We start from the raw sequence: 11968 nt of genomic DNA on the forward strand, positions 1-11968 counted from the left end.
ATTGCTCGGGGCGATCTCCACAACCTAATTGGAGACCCCGACGCTTGCCCGGAGCTTTACACCACAATGATTGAGCTCCGAACACCACCAACCGTCTAGGGCGCCCAAGCACCCAAGAGGAACAAGCTCAAGGGCACCAAGCACCCAAGAGTAATAAGCTTCTCAACTTGTAACTTCCACGTATCACCGTGGAGAACTCAAACTGATGCACCAAATGCAATGGCAAGGGCACACGGAGTGCCCAAGTCCTTCTCTCTCAAATCCCACCGAAGCAACTAATGCTAGGGAGGAAAATGAGAGGAAGAACAAGAAGGAGAACACCAAGAACTCCAAGATCTAGATCCAATGGGTTCCCCTCACATAGAGGAGAAAGTGATTGGTGGAAATGTGGATCTAGATCTCCTCGCTCTTTTCCCTCAAAAACTAGCAAGAATCCATGGAGGGAGTGAGAGTTAGCAAGCTCGAAGAAGGTCAACAATGGGGGAAGAACACGAGCTCAAAGGATAACGTTCATTGGGGAAGAAGACCTCCTTATATAGTGGGGGGAACAATCCAACCGTTACCCTCACTTCAGCCCCGCAGAGAGCGGTACTACCGCTTGGCCAGCGGTACTACCGCTTGCCCCTATAAGCGGTACTACCGCTCCCCCTCGTGGTACTGCCGCTGGGCCCAGAGCGGTACTACCGCGGTGGCAGGGTGGTACTACCGCAAACGAGCGGTACTACGGCCCCCACTGCCGCGGCTAGTACCGTAAAACCCGACACGAAAAAGACCCCTCGAATCGAGGCGGTACTAGTACGAGACCGCAGCGGTACTACGGCTGGGGGCTACCAGCGGTACTACCGCTCTGGAGCGGTACTACCGCTTGTAGCACCCAAGCGGTACTACCGCTCCGGCCCGCGGTACTACCGCTGGGACCAAAACTGCCATAACTTCTGCATGTGAGCTCCGAATTGAGCAAACTCAAGCTTGTTCGATAGAGGAAGACGAGTAGCATCAAAATAGCGACTGGTTATAGTAAGAAGAGGCAGGGGAGGTATGCCAACAAATAGAGGAGTGAAACCTCCAACCGAGAAGAACCGGCATAACCTCCAACATCGAAAACATCATAGAAGATGCGAGTGAACTCCGTTTTCGATGAACTCGAGCTTATCATCAAGATGACCATAAGCTCCAAAACTCACAAAGAAAAGAACCAAACAAGAACCAATAAAGATGATGCAAGGATGCAATGGTTTGAGCTCTCTACGAATGATACGATCAAGCTACTCATCGAGAGCCCCCCTTGATAGTACGGCAATCGATCCTATAACCCGGTCTCCTAACTACCATCATGAGACCGGTAAAATAGAAAACCTGTCAAGGGCAAACCTTTTCCTTGCACATGGTCCACTTGAGCTAGATGATGATGATCTTGACTCCCTCAAGTTGGACCACCTTTCTTGGTTGTGTTGGCTCGATGAAGACTAGTTGATTGCTCCCCCATACTCCACTATGGGTGAGCCACTCTTCCGCACATCTTCACAAGTCCATTGTCACCACAATGGACGGCAAGCTTCAAGCATTTGATCTCTTCATGATGCTTCACTTGAACTTGCACACCGCAACCTAACCCCACAAAGAACTCTCACGAAGATCATGGGTTAGTACACAAAGCGTAATTGACAATGCTTACCACACCATGGGATCGCTTGATCCCTCTCGGTACATCTTCTACGCTTTGTGAGTTGATCAAGTTGATTCACTCTTGACTTAGTCTTGATCAACCTTGAATCTTTTCAACTCTCTTCATTTGGATGATGTCTTGAAGATATACATGAATGATCACACAATCTTCTTCTCCAAGACATGCTTGCAATAAGCTCAACTCTCACATGACCAATCTTTGGATAATTCCTTAATAACACCTTGGTCACCACATAAACTCCTTGAAACCAACACATGGACTTCAAGAAATGCCTATGGACAAATCCTTCAAATATAACTCAAGGCAACCATTAGTCCATAGAGATTGTCATCAATTACCAAAACCAAACATGGGGGCACCGCATGTTCTTTCAAAAAGCCACAAAAAAAGTTAGATTAGTTTATTCGTTTCCCAGACAGTCTGAGCCTTTTCGCCATTACCACTTAGTTATTGCATTATTGATTTTTCGGTTACATTGTGTGTTGATTTGCTAGTTTTAGTGTCTAGCCTTTTAGAGTTTTGAGTTCTAGTCACGTTTCGTTCACGCCGCATCCGCAAACACTGTCATCCACTTCTTTGTCATATTCTGTTGCCACTTATTTTGTTCTCCGCCATCACCACTATTGATGAGGACATCAATACCATTGGTACACCCACATCCCCTGCTGCTATACATACTAGACCAATTACTAGAGCTCGTGCACGCCAATTGAATTACAAGGTACTTTCGTTTCTTGGTAAAGATTCTAATATTCATGAGAATATGATGCTGCCTAAATTGGATACATTTGTTTTGCTTACAAATGAAGGGCCTAGCTTGGACAAGAAAGATGAGCCTTGGAGCAAGTTCAAGCATGGACATGATGGCATGCGCAAGGGGAACAAGAAGGAAGTTTCAAGTGATGATTTCAGGACTTTGAAGCCACCATAATTAGTGCATGAAGGTTTGGAAGAAGTATACAAGATGCCACTTCCTAAATTTCTTTCAGAGGCTATTATATGTGTTGCGTCGCCTTATTATTGGGCCAGGCCCATGTAATTTGGAAATACTTGAGTATAGGCTCTTTTTAGAGTCCGTATGTGTGGGGAAACAAGAGATAGGGTTGGTTTTGGTCCCTCCTCCAAGGGCCACGAAATCCCCCCTCTTCCTCCATATATACAGCCCTTAGGGCACCGTTTAGACTTTGGGTTTTGTTTAGATTAAAAGTTTGCCATAGCTGCAACTTCGCGTACATCGTTTGTGTTCAACGACCAAACCAAGACATCACAGAACCCCACCTTGACCAATAAAGCTTTCATCTTATATTCGCAATATCCAGATTGCAATCTCAGTTTCTTGTTGGTTCTTCATTTGCTTGAAGGAAATAGACCCTCGTGGTCAGGTTGATCGTGCTCCGGCGTGGTCAATAACCCCTCGGAAGTTGGTTTAGCGATTGCTAAGGCGCAGCGTCTCGGATGTTCGTAGTCGGATCCTCAAGATTGAATCTCACAGAAAACGATAGCTATCTCATCGAAACATCGGGACACCCTCGCCTCTATCAAGTGGTATTAGATTCCCAGGTTGCTCGGTGAGATTTTCCTGTTTTTTGTAGTGTAGATCGAGTCTGTTCTTCATACCTATAGTCCACGAAAAAGCCAAAAAAAATTAGGGTTAGTTCATCATATCCGAACCAATCTGAGCCTTTGCATAGTCTTTTTAGAGTTTTGTTTTGTTGAATTTCCGGTTGCATCATCGTGTCGAGTTGCTGGTCTTAGCGTCTAGTCCCTTAGAGTTTTGAGTTCTGTTCACAGGTTGTCATGCCGCCACCGCACCATCGTCATCACCGCTGCCATATACCACCATCGTCATCACCGCTACCATATACCACCACCATCATCACCATTGACATATACCACATATCCACCGCCATCACGATAATCCGAGTCCACCTCCATCACAGAGCCACCACCAGTATGTGTTCCACCGCCCTACATATATCCGCCACCAGTCCGAGTTTCCATCAGATTCAACTCGCCACCAGTCCTAGTCCGAGTCCAGTATTTGTTTCTTTGTTGTTGATTTCCAGATCACGCCAAACTCCGAGTCATGACCAAGTCGGATTCCACAACTTTCGTGCCACCCGCAGAAGAAAAATAGTTCCAGTTTAAAAAAAACTAAGTCTGGAAAATCTGGCTAGGCAGTTTTTAGACCATTTGTAGGCTTCTTCGGAAAAAAATTGTTGCGGAGCAAAAAAAGGAGAGGAAAAAAGTGCCAAAAAAAGAGAAAAACAAGGAAAAAATTCAGAGCGTGCTCCTCCCTTGTTTACGTGCAGCGCCATGATTTTGTTGGTGTTCTAGGCTCGCCTCTCTAGCACGGTCTAGCCTAGGACCAGCACAGTACCCTCGTTGAGCATTTTTTCAACTTTGCTTCTGTGAATTGATTATTGTTGACCCTTTTTGCTACCATATTCTAAGCCTTCCCAGCTCCACATACATCTACGTCATGTGTTTGACTCTCCCTAGTAATCGCTCTATCCAAGCTTTGAGAGTTATGACTACAACAGTTACCGATCACCACCTGTTGCTGGGTAAGAACTGGTAAGAATTTGAGATTTGCTTGACAGATTTGTGACACACTGCCACTTTCTAGTAGTCTGTAGGATCATATTCTTGTGTGTTTCTATTGCTGCTAACCATGGCAGGACCACAAGCGACGAGATTGACTAGGAGAACATGACGAAGAAGGAGCTTCATGATAAATTTCAGCAAATGTTGAGTCAACAGGTGGAAGACGTCATGGCCAGCTTTGGAAAGGCGCCGGAGAGGATTGATGACGTTGAGAAGACAATTGACACCAAGTTGGACGCCAAGTTCGATGAACTCCTTACGCGTCTTCCACAACCACCACCTGCATCTGCTAAACCATTACAACAACAACAACCACCTCCACGTCGTGAAACAGCCCTCTACCGAGCGGGCCGTGTTTCTCTTGAGCCAGGACAACATTCTGGTGCTGCTGCTACTACTGTTGATGCTTCTATAGCTCCTGCTGCTACTGCAGAGGTGGAGGACTGTTACGGGGATGAGGTTGATCAAAATCAGAACTACGTGCAACCACCAACACCACCACCAGGTCGACCTCATGCATATAATCGCAACGGTAGGGCTCCAGTACCACCTCAGGTACGAGATTATGACCATATTCCTAAACTAAAATTGAATATCCCACCGTTTGAGGGTAGATACATTCCTGATGTATATCCTACTTAGGAGTTAGAAACTGAACAACGCTTCACATGCTTACGGTATCCTGAGGATAGACGTGTTGCTGCTGCTGTTTGTGAATTCATTAGTTTTGCTTATGTTTGGTGGTCTAAACATTGTAGATTATATCATGATAATATCCCTACTACTTGGGCTCCTTTGAAAACTGCTATGCGTACTCGTTGGGTTCCACCATATTTTCAACGTGAATTACTTCAAAAACTGCAGCGTTTGAGACAAGGAAAAAATTCTGTAGAGGACTAATATCAGGAATTACAAACTGGAATGATTAGATGTGGTATTGTTGAGGATAATGAAGCTATGCTTGCATGTTTTATGGCTGGATTAAATAAAGATATTCCGACCATTCTAGAGTATAAGGAATATAATAATATCACTCGTTTATTCCATCTTGCTTGCAAAGCTGAAGGTGGAGTGCAGGATCGACAGGCATTGGCGCGAACTTATTTTTTTGCAGGTCGATCTTCATCATGGACACCACGTACATCCTCAACTCCAACACGTCCTACTGCAGCACCACTGACTTCATCCGCCAATTCAAACCGAGATACAAGAAAACATGCACCACCACCACCATCTGCCAGGAGTACACCTTCCGGTCCCGCATAGAGCTCTTGTTCATCGATGGCATCAACAGGGCAAACACATGATATTACTTGTCGTTGTTGCAAGGGTGGAGGTCATTATGCGTGAGAATGCCCATCCAAGCATGTGATGATTGCTACTGAGGATGGTGGGTATTAGTCCGCTAGTGACTATGATGAGGAGACTTTGGCTCTTATTACAAGTGAAGAACACGGTGGAGATGATTCTGGTCATGAGACGCAATACATTGCTGCTGAAGATGCTGACAGGTATGAAAGTTTAGTTGCTCAACGTGTTTTGAGTGTGCAGGTTAGACAAGCTAAGCAAAATCAGAGGCCTAATTTGTTCCATACAAAGGGAGTTGTGAAGGAACGTTCTGTCCGCGTCATCATAGATGGAGGGAGCTGCAACAACTTGGCTAGCATGCAGATGGTGCAGAAGCTCTCTCTCACCACAAGACCACATCCACATCCTTACTACATCCAATGGTTCAACAATAGCGGCAACTTTAAGGTAACACGTACTGTTCATGTGCATTTTAGTATTGCTACATATGCTGATTTTGTTGATTGTGTTGTGGTACCCATGCAAGCATGTTCCTTATTACTTGGTAGACCATGGCAATTCGATAAAAAATTTGTACACCATGATAGAAACAATCACTATACTCTTGTTCATAAGGATAAACATATTACTTTGCTTCCTATACTCCTGATTCCATTTTGAAAGATGATATTAATCGAGCTAGTAAAGCAAAACAGGAGCAAAATAAGAGTAAAATCAGATAGTGGCAAAAGAATTTGAGCAACAAATGAGACCTAATAATAAACCATCTAGTGTTGCTTCTGTAATGAAATTGAAAAGTGGATGTTTACTTGCCACCAAATCTGATATTGATGATCTAGATTGCAGCAAATATGTTTGCTATGCTTTTGTGTGCAAAGACGCATTATTTTTATTTGAGGATGTGCCTTCCTCTTTGCCTCCTGCTGTCACTAACATTTTGTAGGAGTTTGCTGACGTCTTTCCACAAGACTTGCCACCGGATTACCACCTATTCGAGGGATTGAGCATCAGATTGACTTAATTCCCGGTGCATCACTACCCAACCGTGTACCATACCGTACCAATCCAGAGGAGATGAAGGAGATTATGTGTCAAGTAAAGGAGTTGCTCGACAAAGGTTATATACGCGAATCTCTTAGTCCTTGTGCTGTTCCTATTATACTAGTGCCAAAAAAGGATGGTACGTAGTGTATGTGTGTTGATTGTAGAGGCATTAATAATTACTATTCGTTATCGTCATCCTATTCCTAGGCTTGATGATATGCGTGATGAATTGAGTGGCTCTACAATATTCTCCGAAGTTGATTTGCGTAGTGGATATCATCAAATTTCTATGAATTTGGATGATGAATGGAAAACAACATTTAAAACTAAGTTTGGATTATATGAGTGGTTAGTCATGCCTTTTGGGTTAACTAATGCACCTAGTACTTTCATGAGATTAATGAACGAAGTTTTATGTGCTTTCATTGGACGATTTGTGGTAGTCCATTTTGATGATATACTGATTTATAGCAGATATTTGGAGGAACATTTGGAACATTTACATGTTGTTTTTATTGCTCTACATGATGCACGTTTGTTTGGCAACCTTGCTGATAGAGGCGAAGGTGTCCCGATGATTCGATGAGATGGTGGCTATCGTTTTTTGTGGGAGTCGACCTTGACGATCCGACTACAAATGTGCAAGACGTCGCGCCTTAGCAATCGCTAAACCAACTTCCGAGGGGTTATTGACCACGCCGGAACACGATCAACCTGACCACGAGGGTCTGTTTCCTGTGAGCAAACAAAGAACAAGCAAGAAACTGAGATTGCAATCTGGATATTGCAAATATAAGAGGAAAGCTTTATTAATGAAGGTGGGGTTCTGTGACGCCTTTGTTTGGTCATTGAACACAAACGAAGTACACGAAGTTGCAGCTATGGGGAACTTTTAATCTAAACAAAACCCAAAGTCTAAATGATGCCCTAAGGGTTGTATATATGGAGGAAGAGGGGTAATTTCGTGGCCCTTGGAGGAGGGGTCCGAAACCAACCCTAACTCTTGTTTCCCCACACACACGGACTCTAAAAACAGCCTATATTCAAGTATTTCAAAATTACATGGGCCTGGCCCATTAATAAGGTGACGCGGCACCTAGAATAGCCTTTGGACGAAAATTATGAAGTGGCATCCTATATATTTCGTCCAAGGCTTCGTGCACTCGTTATGGTGTCTTCAAAGTCCTGAAACCATCACTTGAAACTCCATTCTTGTTTCCCTTGCGCATGCCATCAACTCCATGCTTGTTCTTGCTCCAATGTTCATCCTTCTCCAAGCTAGGCCCTTCATTTGTAAGCAAAACAAATGTATCCAATTTAGGCAGCATCATATTCTCATGAACATTAGAATCATTACCAAGAAATGAAAGTACCTGGTAATTTAATTGGCGTGCGCGAGCTCTAGTAATCGGTCCAGTATGCATAGTAGCAGGCGATGTGGGTGTAACAATGGTATTGATGTCCTCATCATCCTCCCCTTCTTGAAATGAAGTCGTCCTCGACGAAAGCTCGTCTTCCTCACCCAAATAAGGCTTCAAATCTACAATGTTAAAAGTGGGAATAACCCTAAAATCTGTAGGTAGCTCAAGTTTATATGCATTATCATTTATTTTCTCTAACACCTTAAAAGGACCATCAGTACGTGGCATTAGCTTTGATTTGCGCAAATCAGGAAATCTATCCTTACACAAATGTAACCAAACAAGATCTCCAGGTGCAAACACAATATGTTTTCTACCCTTATCTCCAGCAAGTTTATATTTAGCATTCATACGCTCAATGTTTTCCTTAGTTAACTCATGCATTTTTAAGATCAATTCTGCACATTGTTTAGCATCAAAATTAACCTTCTCCGAAGATGGAAGAGGCAACAAATCAATAGGTGCACGAGGTAGGAAACCATACACAATTTCAAAAGGGCACATCTTAGTAGTATAATGCAACAAACAATTATAAGCAAATTCAATATGAGGCAAGCATTCTTCCCACAATTTCTTATTATTCTTCAAAACAGCCCTAAGCATAGTAGACAATGTTCTATTGACTACTTCAGTTTGTCCATCAGTTTGGGGGTGAAAAGTAGTACTAAAAAGTAGTTTAGTCCCCAACTTAGACCATAAACATCTCCAAAAGTGGCTAAGAAATTTAGTATCATGATCTGAAACAATAGTATTTGGCACACCATGCAAGCGAATAATTTCACGAAAGAACAAATCAGCAACAATAACAGCATCATCGCTTTGATGACATGGTATAAAGTGTGCCATTTTCGAGAACCTATCCACGACAACAAATATGATATACCTCCCCTCCTTTGTTCGAGGTAAACCTAAATAAAGTCCATAGATATATCCTCCCAAGGAACACTAGGTAGAGGCAAAGGCATATATAAACCATGAGGATTGAGTCATGACTTAGCTTTTTGACATGGAGTGCAGCGAGCAACAAAACGCTCAACGTCCCGTCACATCTTTGGCCAAAAGAAATGTGTAGCAAGTATATCCTCCGTCTTATTCACGCCAAAGTGCCCCATTAATCCTCCTCCATGCGCCTCCCGCAACAACAAAAGATGAACGGAGCTAGCTGGAATGCATAGCTTGTTAGCACGAAACACAAATCCATCATTAACGACGAACTTGTTCCATGTTCTACCTTCTTTACAATTCTGCAATACATCTTTAAATTCAGCATCATGCACATATTGATCTTTGATGGTCTCCAAACCAAATATTTTAAGGTCAAGTGTGAAAGCATAGTATAGCGACGAGACAATGCATCAGCAATTACATTTTCTTTACCCTTCTTGGGTTTAATGACATAAGCGAAAGTCTCAATGAATTCAACCCATTTAGCATGTCTACGGTTCTGTTTTGCTTGACTTTTAATATGTTTCAAAGATTCATGATCAGAATGTATAACAAATTCTTTGGGCCATAAATAATGTTGCCATGTTTCTAAGGTCCGTACAAGAGCATATAATTCTTTATCATAAGTAGAATAGTTCAGACTAGGCCCACTCAATTTTTCAAAAAAGTATGCAACAGGTTTGCCATCTTGTAATAACACACCTCCTAATCCAATTCCACTAGCATCACATTCAAGCTCAAAAGTCTTATTAAAATCAGGAAGTTGGAGTGAAGGAGCATGTGTCAACTTATCTTTCAATACCGTGAAGGCTTCTTCCTGTGCGGTACCCCAAACAAAAGGCACATCCTTCTTTGTAATCTCATTGAGAGGTGCAACAATGGTGCTAAAATCTCTCACAAAATGCCTATGGAAACCGACGAGTCCAAGAAAACTCCTCACTTGTGTGACCGTTTTGGGCTGCGGCCAACTCTCAATGCTTCAATCTTGGCTTTATCAACTTCAATTCCCTGTGGAGTAACAACATAGCAAACAAAATATACTCGGTCGGTGCAAAAGGTGCACTTCCCAAGGTTACCAAACAAACGTGCATCACGTAGAGCAATAAAAATAGCACGTAGATGTTTCAAATGTTCTTCCGAAGATTTGCTATAAATCAGTATATCATCAAAATAGACTACCACAAATCGTCCAATGAAAGCACATAAAACTTCGTTCATTAGTATCATGAAATTTCTAGGTGCATTAGTTAACCCAAGAGGCATGACTAACCACTCATATAAACCAAACTTAGTTTTAAATGTTATTTTCCATTCATCTCCCAATTCCATACAAATTTGATGGTATCCACTATGCAAATCAACTTTGGAGAATATTGTAGAGGCACTTAATTCATCAAGCATATCATCTAGCCTAGGAATAGGATGATGATAACGAATAGTAATATCATTAATGCCTCCACAATCAACACACATACACGACATACCATCCTTTTTCGGCACTAGTATAATAGGAACAGCACAAGGACTAAGAGATTCACGTATATAACCTTTGTCGAGCAACTCCTTTACTTGACGCATAATCTCCTTCATCTCCTCTGGATTGGTACCGTATGGTGCACGGTTGGGTAGCGATGCACCGGGAATTAAGTCAATTTGATGCTCAATCCCACGAATAGGTGGTAATCTTGGTGGCAAGTCTTGTGGAAAGACATTAGCAAACTCCTACAAAATGTTAGTGACAGCAGGGGGCAAAGAGGAAGGCACGTCCTCGAATAAAAATAATTCCTCTTTGCACACAAAAGCATAGCAAACAGATTTGCTGAAATCTAGCACATCAATATCAGATTTTGTGGCAAGTAAACATGCACTTTTCAATTTAATTTCAGAAGCAACACTAGATGGTTTGTGGCAACCAGCTCAGAGAAACCGGAACGCCCCGTATTCCAGCCCAGAGATCGGGGAGAAGTCTCTGGAATACGGCACTGCTTGACATAGAACAAATCATCTCTTATTACAAAGGATAATAAATACATGAGTCCGATGTTACAAAGAAGCACATCAGCACGACGACACTTCGCCTGCGATACTACACTTGCTCTATGCTAGAAGTGGAACAACTCGTACCAGCGGAATACTTCTAGCAGCGGAACAACGACGAAGGTGGTGAACTCCACTCCGCAGGGACTCTGGCTGGGACACAATCTAGCTTGCACGCACGGCAACCTCGACAAGCAATCAAGCAATCATGACATCACCTGCAATCTGGCATGACACGCCAGGTCAGTACATTGAATGTACTTGCAAGCTCACAACAACCATAAACATCAAGGCAAGACAATCACATAGCATTAAATAGGTTAATTAAATTAACAACTTCTATGATGAAGCAACTACTAAGCATGGTATGAAACTACTATCATACTGAAAACCAACATCTCAATTCTCCAACAACCATCTCATTCTTGACTAACCGTCCAAGCAATATACCATTTCGATCACCTCGTGATCAAAAACAAACAGTGATCATTCACGGATCACAAACGGAACATCCACATGATCACCTCGTGACCACATCACAAAATGAATGATCATCCTCAAGATCATCCCAACATCATCATCAACATCCTTCCAAACTGTACTGCTCAATATATCAACATATAAATCACCTATAAGTCATTCCGTCATGTGAGTGTTGATCGAACGGTGTGACCTAGTACGAACCCATGCCCATGATCGAGGATGCGGCTATCGATAGATTCAACACACACACACTCTGCAGAGGCAGTGCACTTTACCCACACCACGGAATCCATGGCCTCTCACTCCCATTCGGGTGGACCAACGGCATTCCGACAAAACCGATCTACTGCCATGACACTCTCCCAGCCACTCCGACCAACACCCCCTTTGGGTTCAGTCCTGGGTGGCCCCGTGCCTACCAAAGGCACCAACGGCC

Source organism: Aegilops tauschii, chromosome 1, assembly GCF_002575655.3.
Source record: "Aegilops tauschii subsp. strangulata cultivar AL8/78 chromosome 1, Aet v6.0, whole genome shotgun sequence".
NCBI classification, from domain to species: Eukaryota; Viridiplantae; Streptophyta; class Magnoliopsida; order Poales; family Poaceae; genus Aegilops; species Aegilops tauschii.